Here is a 15907-nt window from a genome sequence, read left to right on the forward strand (position 1 = left end):
AAGAATCTCAGACGTTGAAGATAATAGAGGAAATAAACGCACTGATGAAAGAAAACAACACACATAACAAAATCTTTACACTAAAAAAATCCAAGAAATCTGGGACACCATAAAAAGAACAAATATAACAATAAGGGTAAAAAGAGAAGAAATACAGCTCAAAAATCAAGAAAATAGATCCATAAAAATAAGTCCTTCGAAACATGAAGAAGAAAATTCCTATTAAGGTACAAGCACATACGGAACACCTAATAGACCAGATTTTAAAAAGCACCCAAAATACAATAAAACATAAAGCATGCGGAATTAAGAAAGAATATTAATAGCTGCAAAGGAAAAAGCTCTATTACGCATCACTAATACCTAACAAAAATTACCTTAAACTTAAAGCAGGCATAAGAGAATGAGATGGACACTTTATACTCATAGCAGGAATCTTTCATCAGAATGAAATATAAATATAAAATCTAAATTTCAGAAAAATAAAAACAATATTACTAGATATCAGAGTATGCATCAAACCACAATAACAATAGGACACCGTAGCACTCCTCTCTCAACAATGGACAGGACAACAAGATAGAAACCAAACAGATTTAAGAGAAATAATGGAGATAATGAAACAAATGGACTTAACAGAAATCTATATTACATTCAAAGAATATACCTACTCAGCATCTTATGATACCTTCTTAACTATTGATGACATACCTGGTAACAAAGTAAACTTAACAGGCCAAAAAATGTTTTTGGCAGAGACAGGTGGATCTCTGTGAATTCGAGACTGGCCTGGTATACAAGAGCCAGACACAGAACAGGAACCAAAAGCAACAGAGAAACCCTGTCTTGATAATGACAAAGTGGAGGGGGGAATACTGAGATGGTTCAGGCTAAGAGCATTGACTGCTCTTCCAAAGGTCCTGACTTCAATTCCCGGGAACCACAAGGTGACGCACAAGCTGCTGTTACTATCATTGGCGCCCTCTTCTGGCCTACAGCCATACACACTGACAGACTTTTGCAGACATAATAAGTAAATGAATAAATAAATAAGTAAGTAAATAAATAAATAGACTCGGAAAGAATTTTTGCAAAAACATGAGCTTTATCAGATCACCGTGGATCAAAGTTAGAATATAACAAAAGTTCTAAGCACAAAAAACTGACAAAGTTATGGAAACCAAACAGTGGACGAATAAACTAACCATGGGTCAGGGAAGAATTAAAAAAAGGAAAATAAAGTCTTCATGGAATTCAACGAAAATAAAGACACAACATAAACAAAATGAAAGCAGCTCTAAGAAGTAAGTTCATCGTGCTAAGTGCACACATAACAAAAATGGAGGAAGCTCACAATAATCACTTAACAGCACAGCTAAAAGATCTTGAAAAAAAATGAATCTCAAAAAGGAGAAGGCTGGAAATCATCAAATGAAGGAGTGAAACTAACAAAATGTAAACACAGAAAACAATCCAAAGAAATCAATGAATCAGAGAGCTGGTTGTTCATGGAAAAACAAGGTTGACAAGCGGCTATCCACTTTTAATCCACTGTGATAAAAAGGCACAGAAAGAGAACATGGAAACTAACAAGATAAGAAAAATGTGGGAAATAACAGACTCTAAGGATACCCACAAATAATTTGATCTTGCTAGAAAGGCCTATATGCCACGAAGTTGGACAATGTAAAAGAAATGGACCTGTTTGTAGAAAAACAGCATATACCAATAATCAATAAGACGAGGGGAACAATGAAAATCCACAATCCTCTAACCCCCTAACCAACTAACAATCTAAACAATTAACCAACGAACCCTAATACCACCACCCTAACCACCTAACCAACTAACCAACTAACCACCTAACCACCTAACCAACTGACCAGGCAACAAAATAATCAACTTTTCCTAACCCCTAATCCTAACCCTATAACCCTAACCAAAACACCCTAATCCACTAACCAGCTAACCAAATAACAAACTATCCAACTAACCAACTAACCCTAACACACTAACCATAAACCCCACAACCCTAACCCAAAACCCCTAACCCCCTAACCAACTAACGAACTAACCAAATTACCCTAACTCCCTAACCCTATAACCCTAACCCCTACCCCCGTAACCCACTTACCAACTAACCAACTAACCAACAATCCCTAACGCACTAACCCTAACCCCAACCCACTAACCCAGTAACCAGCTAAACAACTAACCAACTAACCAACTAAAGCTAAACCGATAACCGTAACCACATAACCCTAAACCAAAACCCCTAACCCCCTAACAAACTAGAGCAAATAACCATCTAACCAACTAACGCTAACACTCTTACGCTATAATCCTAACACCAACCCCCTAACCCACTAACCAGGTAAACAACTAGCCAACAATCAAACTAACCAAATAACCCTAACCCACTAACCCTAACCCCAAATCCCTAACCCCCTAACTAACCAACTAACCAACAAACATGAACCCCATAACCCTAACAGCCAACCAGCTAAAAAGCTAACCATCAGAAACTGACCAAATAATTAACTAACCAATTAACCCTAACCCACCATAAACCCATCACCATAATCCACTAACCTGCTAACCAACTAAACAAATAACCAAATAACCAACTAACCCTAACCCCCAACCCTGACCCCTAGCCATAACACCAACCCTATAACACCCTAACCAACAAACTAACCAATTTACCAACCAATTCTAACCCCATCACCCTAATCCCCTAAACAACTAACCAACTAACAATCTAAGCAGTTAACCAACGAAACCTGACACCATCACCCTAACCACCTAACCAACTAAACAACTAACCAGCTAACCAAATAACCAACTTACCCTAAACCAATAACACAAACCCTATAACCATAACACACTAAACAGCTAACCCACTAACAAAACAACTATCCAACTAACCAACTAACCCTAACCCACTAACCCTAACACCATTAGCATAACCCAAACCGCCTAACCCACTAACCAACAAACACGAGCCCCATAACCTTAACCACATAAACCTAACAGCTAAACAGCTAATCATCCAACTAAATAACCGACCATATAATGAACTAACCGAATAACCCAAACCCATTCTAACCACATTACCCTAACCACCAAACCTGCTAAACAGTTAATGAACTAACGAAAAAAAAATCAACTAAACTAATAACCAAATAACCAACGAACCCTAACACTCAACCCTGACACCTAACCATAACCAACCCTCTAACCCCCCTAACCAACTAACAAACGGAAGAATTAACCAACTAACCCTAACCCCATAACCAACTAACCAGCTAACTAAATAAACAACTTACCCTAACCTCCTAACCCTAGAACCATAACCCCAAGGCCCAAACCCACTAACCAGATAACCAACTAACCAACCTTACAACTAACCAACTAACACACTAACGCTTAATCCCTAGCCCTCTAACAAACCAAACTAACCAACCAACTATCCCTAACCCCCTATCCCTACCCTAACCCCATAACCCTTATCACAAACCCCTTACCCACTAACCAGCTAACCAACTAACCAACAATCCAACTAACCAACTAACCGTTACCCACTAACCCTAACCCCAAAACCCAAAATCACTAACCCCACAACCAAATAACCTACTAACCAACAAATACCCCATAACACCCCCTGACCAACTCGGAACTAACCAACTAACCAAATTACCATAACCACCTAACCAACTATCCAGCTAACCATGGAACAAACTAACTGAGCAAATAACGAACTACACAATTAACTAACCAACTAACTAACAAATTAACCAGCTAACAAAATAACCAACTTACCCTAACCACATTACACTAACCCTATAACCTTAACCACAACCCCCTAACCAACTAACCAGCTAACCAACAAACCAACTATCCAACTAACCAACTAACCCTAAGCCCCTAACCCAAAGCCCCTAAACCCATAACCAACCAACAAACACTAACCCCATAAACCTAACCCAATAACCATAACAACCTAACCAATTAACCAACTAACCAACTTACCCTAACCCCCTCACCCTACCACTAAAACCCTAAAGACCTAACCCACTAACCAGCTAACAAACTAACCAAATAACCAATTTACCCTAACACCCTATCCTTAACTCTATAACTTTAACCACGACCACCTAAAACAATAAACAGCTAACCAACTAACAAACTATCAAACTAAACTATCCACAAACCAACTATCAAACTAACCCACTAACCAACTAACCCACTAACCCCAACCCACTAACCATAACCCACTAACCTCAACCCCATAACCCTAACCTGAACCACCTAACAACCTCAACTAAGCAAGTAACAAACTGACAAACTTACCCTTACCCCCTAATCCTAACCCTATAGCCCTAACCACAACCCCTAACCCACTAACCAGCTAACCAACTAAACAACTATACAACTAACCAACTAACCCTAACCCACTTAACACCAACCCCATAACCCTAACCCAAACCCCCTAACCCTGTAACCAACTAAGCAACTAACCAACAAGCATGAACACCCCATTACCATAACCCCATAAACATAACCCACTAACCAACTAACCAACCAAATACACAACTTACTCTAAACCCTTAACTTAGTCCTATAAACCTAACACCAACACCCTAACCCAATAACCAGCTATCAAAGTAAACAACTATCCACTAACCAACTAACCATAAACCACTAACCCCAACCCAATAACCTAACCGAAACCACCTAAACCCCTAGCCAAGCAACAAACAAAATAACAAACTTACCCTAACCCCATATCCCTAACCCTATAACCCTGATCACAACCCCGTAACACACTAACCAGATAACCAAATATCCAACTATCTAACTAACCAACTAACCCAAACCTACTAACCCTAACCAAACAATTAACCAACAAACCCCAACACCATAACCCTAACCCCATAACCCTAACCCCCAAACAGCTAACCAGCTAAACATTGAACTAACCAAATAACAAACTACTCAATTAACCATAATACACCCTAACCCCCTAACCTGCTAACCAGCTAACCAACTAACAAACTAACCAACTAAACACCAACCAACCAGAAACCCCAACCCTGACACCTAAACATAAACATAACATAAACATAACATAAACATAAACCAAAACAAACCACTAACTAACCAAACAACTAACCAACAAACGGGAACCACATAACCCTAACCCCATAACCATAACCTCCTAACTAGCTAACCATCCAACTAACTAACCAAATAACGAACTAAGCAATTAACCCTAAGACACCCTAACTCCATAACTCTAACCCCATAACCTGCTAACCAGATAACCAACTAATCAACGACGCAACTACAATAATAAACAACTAACCAACTAACCCTAACCCCAAACCCTGACCCTAACCATAACCACAAACCTCTAACGCCCTAACCAACTAAAAAACTAACCACTTAACCAACTAACCCTAACCCCCAACGAGCTAACAAGCTAACCAACTAACCAACTAGCCAACTAAAACAAACCACATAGCCCTAACAAAACCATAACCCACTAAGCAGCTAACCAACTAACCAACTAACCCTAACCCCCAAACCGTAACCCTATAACCCTAACCACAGCCACATAAACCCCTAATCAACTAAAGAACTAACAAACTAACCATAACCTCCTAACACAAACCCCATAACCCTATCTACAACCCCGAAACCCCCCTGGCAGTGTCACCAGAATTTATCTCTACTGCTTGTACTTGCTGTTACGTAAGCTACTAGCTTTGAATGGACACCTTGTTCAATGGAGATATAGTAGAGCGGTCCTTGGACTGTACCAAAAGAAAGATGCCTTACCTTCTCTGACGACTGTATGGATGTGGTAGGGAAGCTGCTGGTTTGTTCACGGATGGTGATACCTAGGTAACAACACAGAAACCATATTATTTGTAGCAGTGATTGGCAATTAGCTTAAGCATATGTCTGACTAAGTCATCATAAATGAACCCATCAAAATTAATGTATACTATAACAAGGCTGTGGACTACATTGTGAATTTCCTGCATCTCTCTCCAGCATAACTACATTGTTTTTCTCTTAATACACCATCTCTCAGTCAGGACTGACTTCTATTTACCGAATGACTATCACACAGCAAAGTTAATATATGAAAGAGATTGCTCACTAAACAACGGAATTAACACCACACAGAGAGGACTCTGATATGACCTTAAGCATGAGTGAAAGGAGCAAACAGAAATCAGGCACCCAAAAATCTGCAAAGTTTTCAGACCATTCAGAGGTGCTTCTCCCTGCCTAATAAATTTCTCTACCTACCCCATCCCAGATAGAGTACAAGGATTCAGAAGAATCTGCATGGTGCTGTGGACCATCAACTTCTCCATGGTGGAGTGGATATAAGAGAATCCAGAGATAAAATAACAAAGAAAAGGAAGACCAAGAAAAAAACACAAGTACACATGTTGCCACAGCAAAGTAAGTAACACCAGCCAAGACTTAGCACAGATGTACATGCGTGTAAAACTCCCTCCGACAATCTGAAAGACAGCTTAATAGCATGAGAATCCAGCAAACATACAAGAGCAAGAAACACCAGAAGCTTTTCCTGCTGCAGAAAATTCAGGACACAATGCGGTCTCTGTCTCTCTTGCTCTCTCTGTGCAAACCTCTCCACGCATTTAAGTAGAACTTGGAAAACCAAACACAGATTGCCAGGTGGGCACTACCCTTAGGTCCACGCATATGCAAGCAGCGGACAATCAATGCGCGAGAATAGCACAAGTCAGGAATAGCTGATATTAGGAGTTGATTATCACAGAGAGCACTCACAGAGAGCACTCTCTTTCGTGACCGCTGAAGGCGGGAGACAGCACCATCTGTTGCAACTCCACATAGGACTCTACACATAGCCATCAGGTGTGACTGCACGCGGCTCTCTACAGAGATTTTGAAAACGCTAATCCAAAGGATAAAAAAGAAATGTACATTAAAGGTAATTTTATAAAAGAGATAAGGGGCATCAAACAATGTGAAAAAAAATTTTTAAAAAAATAGATGAGAAGAATCTCAAAAACTTAAGAAATGAAAAATCACTCAAAGATACCGGGGAAAAGGAAAACAAGAAAAAGGAATCAAACCGGAAATGGAAAGAATCTTTAAAAATAAAAGAGGAATATAGACAATATTGGCAAAAAGACAATGGATCCAGAGACAAGTATAAACAGTAGAATAGAAGACATAGAAGAATCTCAGAAATCGAAGATAATAGAGGAAGTAAACGCAATGACGAAAGAAAACAGCAAACATAACAAATTCTTAAAGATACAAATCCAAGAAATCTGGGACACCACGAAAAGAACGAAAATAACAATAAAGGTAAAAGGAGAAGAAATACAGCTCAAAGACCAAGAAAATAGATCGATAAAAATAAAAGTCTTTCCAAACATGAGGAAGGATAATCCTGTTAAGGTACAAGCACATACGGAAAACCTAATTGATCAGATTTTAAAAACCAAACTAATCACTAATATCTAACAAGAATTACCTTAAACTTAAAGCAGGCATAAAAAAATAAGATGGACAGTTCATACTCATAGCAGGAATCTTTCATCAGAATGAAATATCAATACCAAATATAAATTTCAGTAAAATAAAAACAAAAATATTACAAGATATCAGAGTATGCCTCAGAACACACTAATAGTAGGACACCACAGCACTCCTCTCTCAACAATGGAAACAACAACCAGACAGAAACCTAACAGCGAATTTGAAGAATATACCTCATGAGCATCTCACGGTACCTTCTTAAATATTGACACCATACCTGGCAACAAAGTAAACTTAACAGACCAAAAAGAGTTTTGGGCCGAGCCAGGTGGATCTCTGTGAATTCGAGACTGGCCTGGTATACAAGAGCTAGTCGCCGAACAGGATCCAAAAGCAACAGAGAAACCCTGCATAGAAAATGACAGAGGGGAAGGGGGGAATACAGAGATGGCTCAGGTTAACAGCCATTGGCTGCTCTTCCAAAGGTCCTGACTTCAATTCCCAGCAACCACAAGGCGGCGCACGACCAACGGTAATTATCTCTGGCGCCCTCTTCTGGCCCACAGTCATAAACACAGACAGACTTTTGCAAAGCAGCTCTAAGAGGTAAGTTCATCACACTAAGTTCACACATAACAAAAATAGAAGAAGCTCACATTAAACACTTAACAGCACTGCTAAAAGATCTTAAAAAAAAGGAATCTCACACAGGAGTCGAAGGAAGAAAATCATCAACTGAAGGAGTGAAACTAACAAAATTTAAACACAGAAAATACAAAGAAATCAATGAACCAGAGAGCTGGTTATTCGAGGAAAAACAAGATTGTCAAGCGGCTATCCAATTTAATAAACAGGCACAGAAAGAGAACATGGAAACTAACTAGATAAGAAATGAAATGGGGGAAATAACAGACTCTAAGGAGACCCAGAAATAATTTAATCTTGCTAGAAAGGCCTATATGACACTAAGTTGGACAATGTAAAAGAAATGGACCTGTTTGTAGATAAATATCATTTACCAATAATCAAAAAGACAAGGGGAACAATGAAATAGCCTGAGAAGCAGTGAGGAAATATAAGGAGCCGTAAAAAAATTACAAACCAAGAAAAGGACAGGACTAATTAGTTTTAAAGAATAATTTTACCAGAAATTTCAAGAGCTGATACTTATACTCCTTAAGGTGTTTCACATAATAGAAACAGAAGAGTCATTGCAAAGCTTTCTATGAAGCTACAACATTGCCCTGATATCAAAACCTAAAAAAAAAAATAAATGGACATAGAGAAAACTTAAAAAACCTTCTTGCTTATAAACATAGATGAAAAAAAAGTGAAAAACCTAATCAAAGAAAATACAAAGTGAAACTATATCACGATATAAGAGGCTTGATAACAGAGATGCAGGGCTGACAGGAAACATGAAAACCTATAAATCAAAGCTATTATACATATATACATACAATACAATACATATAAATACACTGAAAGAAAAAGAAACAATACAATAATTTCATTAGTTTCTGGAAAACCATTTGACACAGTTAAACAGTACGTAATGATAAATTGCTGGGAGAGGTTATGTATACAATGATGACATCTAAATATAAAAAAACTATATAAAGCAAACCAACAGCTGATATAAATTAAATGGAGAGCAACTCAAATCCATTACACTAAAATTAGTAAAAAGACAAATCTGTCAACTCATACTTTGTCTTAAACATAATGTGTAAAGTTATAACAACAACAAGTATACGAAATACAGAGATCAAGGGTATTAGAATAGGTAAGGAAAAAGTAAAACTTACTAACTAAAAAAATTGTATGATCTCATACATCAGTATCTGCAGTGATGTGGCTGGACACAAGATCAAATCAATAGAAATCAGAACAAGGAAATAAGAGAAAATTCATATTTCACAGCAGCCAAAGAGAGCATAAAGTATCCTGCAGTTACAGTATTCAAAAATTGAAGGTCTATTTGATAAGACTTTAAGGCTTTGAATGAATAGGATCAACATAGTAAAAATGGGAGTTAAAGCAAAGGCAATAAATAAATTTAATGCATTACCAATTAAAATCTCAACAAAATTCTTTAAGAACCTTGAGAAAACTTTCTTAAACTCAATATAAAAAACCAAAAAGCAAGGATAGCAAAGAAATCATGTAATATTGTGGGCTGGCTATTCGTTGTCACTGTGTCACCCGGTAACCCAAAACAAAAATGCCACAGAGAAAATCAGAGATGTCACTAGGTCGTGAGACTAACTCGCCAACTACCTCATTCTTATCTCCTGTAGCTTAAACTCATTACTCTCAGAACCTTAAACTGTGGGACAGATCCAATATTGCTTCTTCAGAGTCTGTGCTGGAGTGGGGGAGTGTGCTTTCTCCTTTCCAACATGATCCAGTTATCATCACCATGCATCTACTTCCTGTGTGCTTTAAATGCATTTTCCTCCTGCCTAGACAATCAGCGTTTTACTGAAACACATGATTGACAGAATACAGATAATCACATAGCACAAATTTAATTATTTTGGTTAAACAGAGGAAAATACAGAGTGCATTTTTGGGAAATGTTTGCATAGCAATACTGGCTAATTCCTTATCGTTTACGGGCACTGATAATCCTTTAAGGAAAAAAAACTGTACAGTAATTTCTTTAACATCAGAATGAATCCATAATCTCTCATTTCATGTGAAAAAAAAAGAAAATTCTATTCTCCAAACTAACATTCTTTCTGCATTACAAGGTATTTGAAAATATCTATCTTAGGATTTACTTAGCAGTATTTGTCAACAAATATCTTTTCGCAGAGATAGATACTCCACATGAGTAAAAAAAAATTCAAAGATCGAAAAATAACAAAGAGGATAAAGATTCTCTGTGTATTTTCCCTCTTTGAGCGGCTTGATTTTAAATTCTAATTCCTTTATTTTCAATTTTAATTTTTGAGAGAGGCTCTCTGTATATCTTTGGGAAGGAATAACACTGTGGACCATGCTGTCCTTGAACTCACAAAGATCCTGGAACCCCCAAGGTTTGGGATAAAAGGCATATACCACCAAACCAGAAGTAGGCAAGTCCCTGCCTGCCAGACATTGGGATTAAAGGCCTGTGGTACCACACGTACCTTGAAGTCACTGGTGTTAATCTACCTGTGACCCTCGATGTCACAAGGTCAATCTACATCAGACTGCCAAGTGTTGGAATTAAAGGTGTGTCCCACCGCACACAAATATTTTTAAGAACTTTAAGATCTGCTTCTCTATCACAATCACACATGTTTTTATAAAACAGTCACCACTTAGGGATTTTGAGGAACACAGTGAGTCTGGTTGCCATCAAAGAGATCATAGTACTTTACTCCAAATACACAGGAGATAGACAGAAAGCAAGATTGCAAAATTACCCTGAAAATGGTACGTAAAAAAAGCTACAAACTAGAAGACCTGATCATGCTGCCTACTCAAGCAGGCATAGCCGAGCAATGGACATGGTCTCAGCTAATTTATCCATTAAATGATAAGAAACGAGGCGCAACCGGAATTTGAACCAGTGGCAGGTACAAGAAAGCATAGCGTTATCTCTCCTTTTCTGAATAATTGATTTTCTACAGAGATAGTTCAAGATGTTGCTCTGTAAGCAGGATCAAGCACATTACTTAGCTTTACAACCTCATGTCAGAGTTACATGCTGTGGACATTTTCATGGGCACAACTCTGTGCCATTTAAAACTCAATGCCAGTAAGCAAGGTGAAATATTACAATCACAGACCACGCTAATTGGGACTGCCTGCCCATTAGCATGCATCTGCCATAATAGAATATCACAGAAAGCAGTCATTGTAAAACAAAACACACAACTGAAAAAATACAGAAAAATCTCAGGCACAACTTCCCTTTTGTTAAGAAAAGGAAAATACCCATAATACAATTTTTGGGATTATGGGCGTATTCCATTATATTTCCTGCTTGATAGGAGCACAGATAATAGGTTTACTCTGTCTTACTGGGTTTTTTGACCCCTCCACCTTGCGTAATTCATATGACCTTTTTCAGCAGAAAATGGAGCTGTTAATTTTCTTGGTCAGCAACGCTCTCCATTGTGAATAAAAATGACTGGGCCAATGTAGGCTTGGGAGCATGGGAGAGGCCATTAAAGGACTTTCCAGAACGTATCGGGTTGCCTTGGCTGTCTGTTGTCGACATGCATTGGTTGGGCCAATGTCAGAATTGACTATGTGGGCCTGTGTAGTTTCAATCCACGTGGGGAGGCAAACGGTAGGGTGATTGAGGAATAGAAGTCAATATGAGGTGTCTAAAGGGATAATACGAAGAACTGAAGGAAGAAAAGCCACAGCGTGATAATTAATATTAAACTGCAAGCTCGATGCACAAGGCACAGGATACAAAGCACAGGCCAAAGCTAAGATAGGGAGGGAGGGGTCTCGCAGACAGCCACCAGGGGAAAGGAGGGATCATAAAACCAAATGTTTTATGAGGGGGGAAATACTGAGATGGGGCAGGTTAAGAGCCATTGACTGCTCTTCCAAAGGTCCTGACTTCAATTACTGGCAAGCACAAGGTGGCGCACAACCTACGGTAATTATCTCTGGCGCCCTCTTCTGGCCTACAGTCATACACACTGACAGACTTTTGCAAACATAATCAGTAAATGAAGAAATAAGTACATAAATAAATTAAATCTAAAAGAATTTTTGCCACCCACCACATGAGCCTTATGAGACCACCATGGATCAAAGTTAGAATATAACAACAGTTCAAATCCCTTGAAAACGACAAACTTATAGAAACCGAACAGTCGACAACTAAACTACCCGTGGGTCAGGGAAAAATTAAAAAAAGAAAAAGTCTTCATGGAATTCAACTAAAATAAAGACACAACATAAACAAACTGAAAACAGCTCTAAGAGGTAAGTTCATAGCAATAAATGGCCACATTACAAAAATTGAGGAAGTGTGCTTTCTCCCTTCAAACATGCTCCAGTTATCCTCACCATGCATCTATTTCCTGTGCGGTTTAACCGCATTTTCCTCCTGCCTAGACAATCAGAGTTGTACTGAAACACATGATGGTGGAGCCATGATTGCCGCAAGGGAAGTGAAGTGCCCATTGGAGGGGGGGCAGCATAGGGAGGAGGCGGAGCTCTGGGTACCAGCTGAAGCAGCCCTTCGAGACAGTACCAGGATCAGGAAAACCAGGATGGGGCGAGCAGTGGGGAGGAGGGGTGAAGGGGGCTTCGAGGAGCTAGCCAAGAGGATTCCTGGGACTGGGTGCTCTCAGGGCCAAATGCCTGCTGGCACATGACCTGACACCACTGCTCAGGCCACCACTCTGGGACCAGCAGCTCACAGGGCCTGCTGTCTACAGAGGCATGCCCACTACCAACATTTGGGGACCTAAAGCATTTCTGCTCCCTACTGCCGCCAGGGATGCTGAATCAGTTTTTAAAAAATTATTTTAAAAAGGGGGTTGCATAACTTTTAAAGGTACTGGAGAGACCAGTAGTCTCCGAGTTTGACAAGTTTGGTGATCTATCTCAACATGCGACAACATAAGCACTAGAGGCACCACCATTTGCGGCTACAAGCACACTGCACCATGCCGACACAGCCCAGGAAGTGAAGTTATTCAGAGGCCTACAGGAGAATGTTGCAAGGATCACTTAGGACTTCTTGGAAACTACATCACTAAACTTTATGATTGTCCAGAGGCTCCCGCCCAGCCAGGGAAGGACACACCACACCAGCCACAAGTCTCAGGAAACCACTCCAGCGAGTTTGGGAACAGGGAAGCCCCACCTCACCCACCAAGCACAGCCACTCCTCTACACATGGGGATAGCAGCAAAATGCACCAAGGCAGGCCACTCATCCCCACTTGGTGACTTTGGCCCCTCACTCACCTTAGCACACCACTCCTCCCATCTATGGAGAGCAAACGCTAATCATGGTGCAGCTGCCGAGCTGATAACTCTCTTACAAGAGGCATTGCTAAACTGGAAGCATGGCTCCTGGAAGAACACTACTAGAGGCTATGATTTATTAGTGAGGTAAGAGTGACAGAACCAGTTGAGCAGAAAGGGACATAGCACAGCATTCCCAGCACTGTCTGCTAATCTAAAGACAGACCTATCACAGATTGAATGGAGGTTTCAGGCAAATACAACAGAAAGGGTCTTGCTAATGTAAAACTGTATTAGGTTTTAAAAGGAAGCATACAAATTCAGAAAGGAGCTAATCAGACAATGTTGTACAAGAGGAATATTGGGTAAATCAAGAACATTCTAAACAAAGTCTACATTGGAATTGGAAATAATAACCATAGTTTACAACCTTCTGTGAAAAGTCTTTGGTTGAGAATCTGAAACAACCCTCACTATTCATTTTTACCAGCTCTCTCAAGATTATTCCTGATTGCTCTATACATCAGGGCCTTAGAAAAACCTCCCAAAGCATGGGCAGATAATCCAACATCATACAAGAAAAAGTTCCAAACTTAAAGGATAGCCCTCCAAAGATAGAAGAAGCTTACATAACACAAAATTACTTCAATGTGAACCTTAAACAGTTGTTTCAGACCTTCCAGCTACTGTTATTTCTTCCAGAGAGCCCTCATGCTCTAGAGCCATCGCTGCAAAAAGAGATGATCTACTGCTATGGTTATGCAGCCCATTAGACCTCCTTGTATTTTCAGGTAAACCCAGACACACTGATGCCCAATCACAAAACAATAGAGAATAACTTCTGCTTCCTGACAAATGGATTGTAGCAAAATATATAGATTCTGCTCTATCGACCTGCCAAATACCATAAAAACCTAAGAAACATCTGTAGCGCAGAAACTCCCTTTGTCCCCTGGAACTAAACATCAATGAATTACACCATTGCAGCTAGCTAGTGGTAGCAGAAAGTTAGAAACATTTTAATCATGTATTGCTAAAAGACAATCAACATCACCGTAGTTCTACTAGCTTTTAAACTATTTGAGACATTTATCAGACAAACTTGAAAGTAGACTGCAATATTCATAACTTATAGAAATCAGATCATTTTAAATTTGTCTTTCCACTGCACACCAAAAGCATGGCTCTGTATGTACACTGGACAGTGATATTACAAGCACAATATCACACCATGCCAGGGCTGCAGAGTCTCCCTCTCCACGGGAAATCCATACACAGGGAAGCTCAAAAGACAAACATGGGTCACATTTATAACTGTTGTTAAAGAAAAATAGGCCATGAATTAGAAGATAATAAGGGGTCATGGTAAAGATTGGGGACAGGAATTAGAATGTGAATATGATAGTTATAATCTCAAAGAAATATTTTGAATAGTTGAAACAGGATTCATGGCCATGTGCTTCAGAAACCAGAGATTTATATTAGAGCACATCAAAGATTTCTCAAACCTTTCATTTCCAGATGTATATTTAAAACCAGTACAATATAAGTCATGTTGGGCAAGGCCACATATTACTCAGATCTATTTTGGTTGAACTACTATAATTATAGTAATTTGGTTTCATGAGAAGATTAGTTCTTTATTCAGATTCTTGATTGTCCTGGCCTGTGGTCAACAAGAAATGGCCACAAGGACATTTATGGAGCATCTAAAATTGGATTACCGAATCCCTAATTAGGTAATTAGTAAATAGCTAAACATTGTTAATCTCAAATACTATTGAAGTAGGAAAGTTCTCAACCACTAAAAGACTGAGATACTGGAGGTCACTCACTAGATGGTCTATTTTTCCTTATCACAGACCAGTCAAATCCCTGTCCTAAAGGAGTTTCCGGACTATCTACCCAGGACTGGGCAGCAGAGGCAGGATTGAGTATTTAAAGAAATTTTCAATTAAACAGGATGAGGCAACAATATTATAAGCTCATAGTCTCCCACACCAATATGGCAGAGCCTCCCCTTCACCCAGGGAATACACACTCAACAAAGCTCAGAGGCCAAGGGCAACTACACGGATCACCACACAAAATAACAGAACCTGTCCGGATCATGGTCCATTCCTTTCCAAGCAGCTAATAGCTCAGCGAACCTGCTCTTCCTGGGCTGGGGACAGTGGCCACTACATTTAACAGTGCATGGCTTTGTGGTCCTCCTTACAGCTCCCTTCAGCAGAACAAGAGAATCCTGAAAAGAACCTGTGAACTACCTCCTACTGATGCTCCTGATTGCCAAGTACAGTCTTTCATTAGCTAGAACCACCCATTGTGCTTCAAGACAATAGCAGATCAAATGTCTCAGAGAGCAAAAACCCTCCAGGTTTGCCTTTTCACAATATGGTGAGACAATATGGTGAGAC

At 39.4% G+C, this 15907-nt stretch overlaps 1 long non-coding RNA gene across 1 annotated transcript in view; it reads right to left on the reverse strand.

Moving 5' to 3' along the window:
• LOC130886783 (uncharacterized) overlaps positions 1–15907 on the reverse strand; it is an 81414-nt gene that overhangs the window by 32477 nt on the left and 33030 nt on the right. The window contains exon 5 of the long non-coding RNA XR_009058303.1: positions 5845–5906. This is a non-coding gene — a long non-coding RNA (uncharacterized LOC130886783). The remainder of the gene's footprint in view (positions 1–5844; positions 5907–15907) is intronic.

This window comes from Chionomys nivalis, chromosome 14 (genome assembly GCF_950005125.1).
Source record: "Chionomys nivalis chromosome 14, mChiNiv1.1, whole genome shotgun sequence".
Taxonomy (NCBI): Eukaryota; Metazoa; Chordata; class Mammalia; order Rodentia; family Cricetidae; genus Chionomys; species Chionomys nivalis.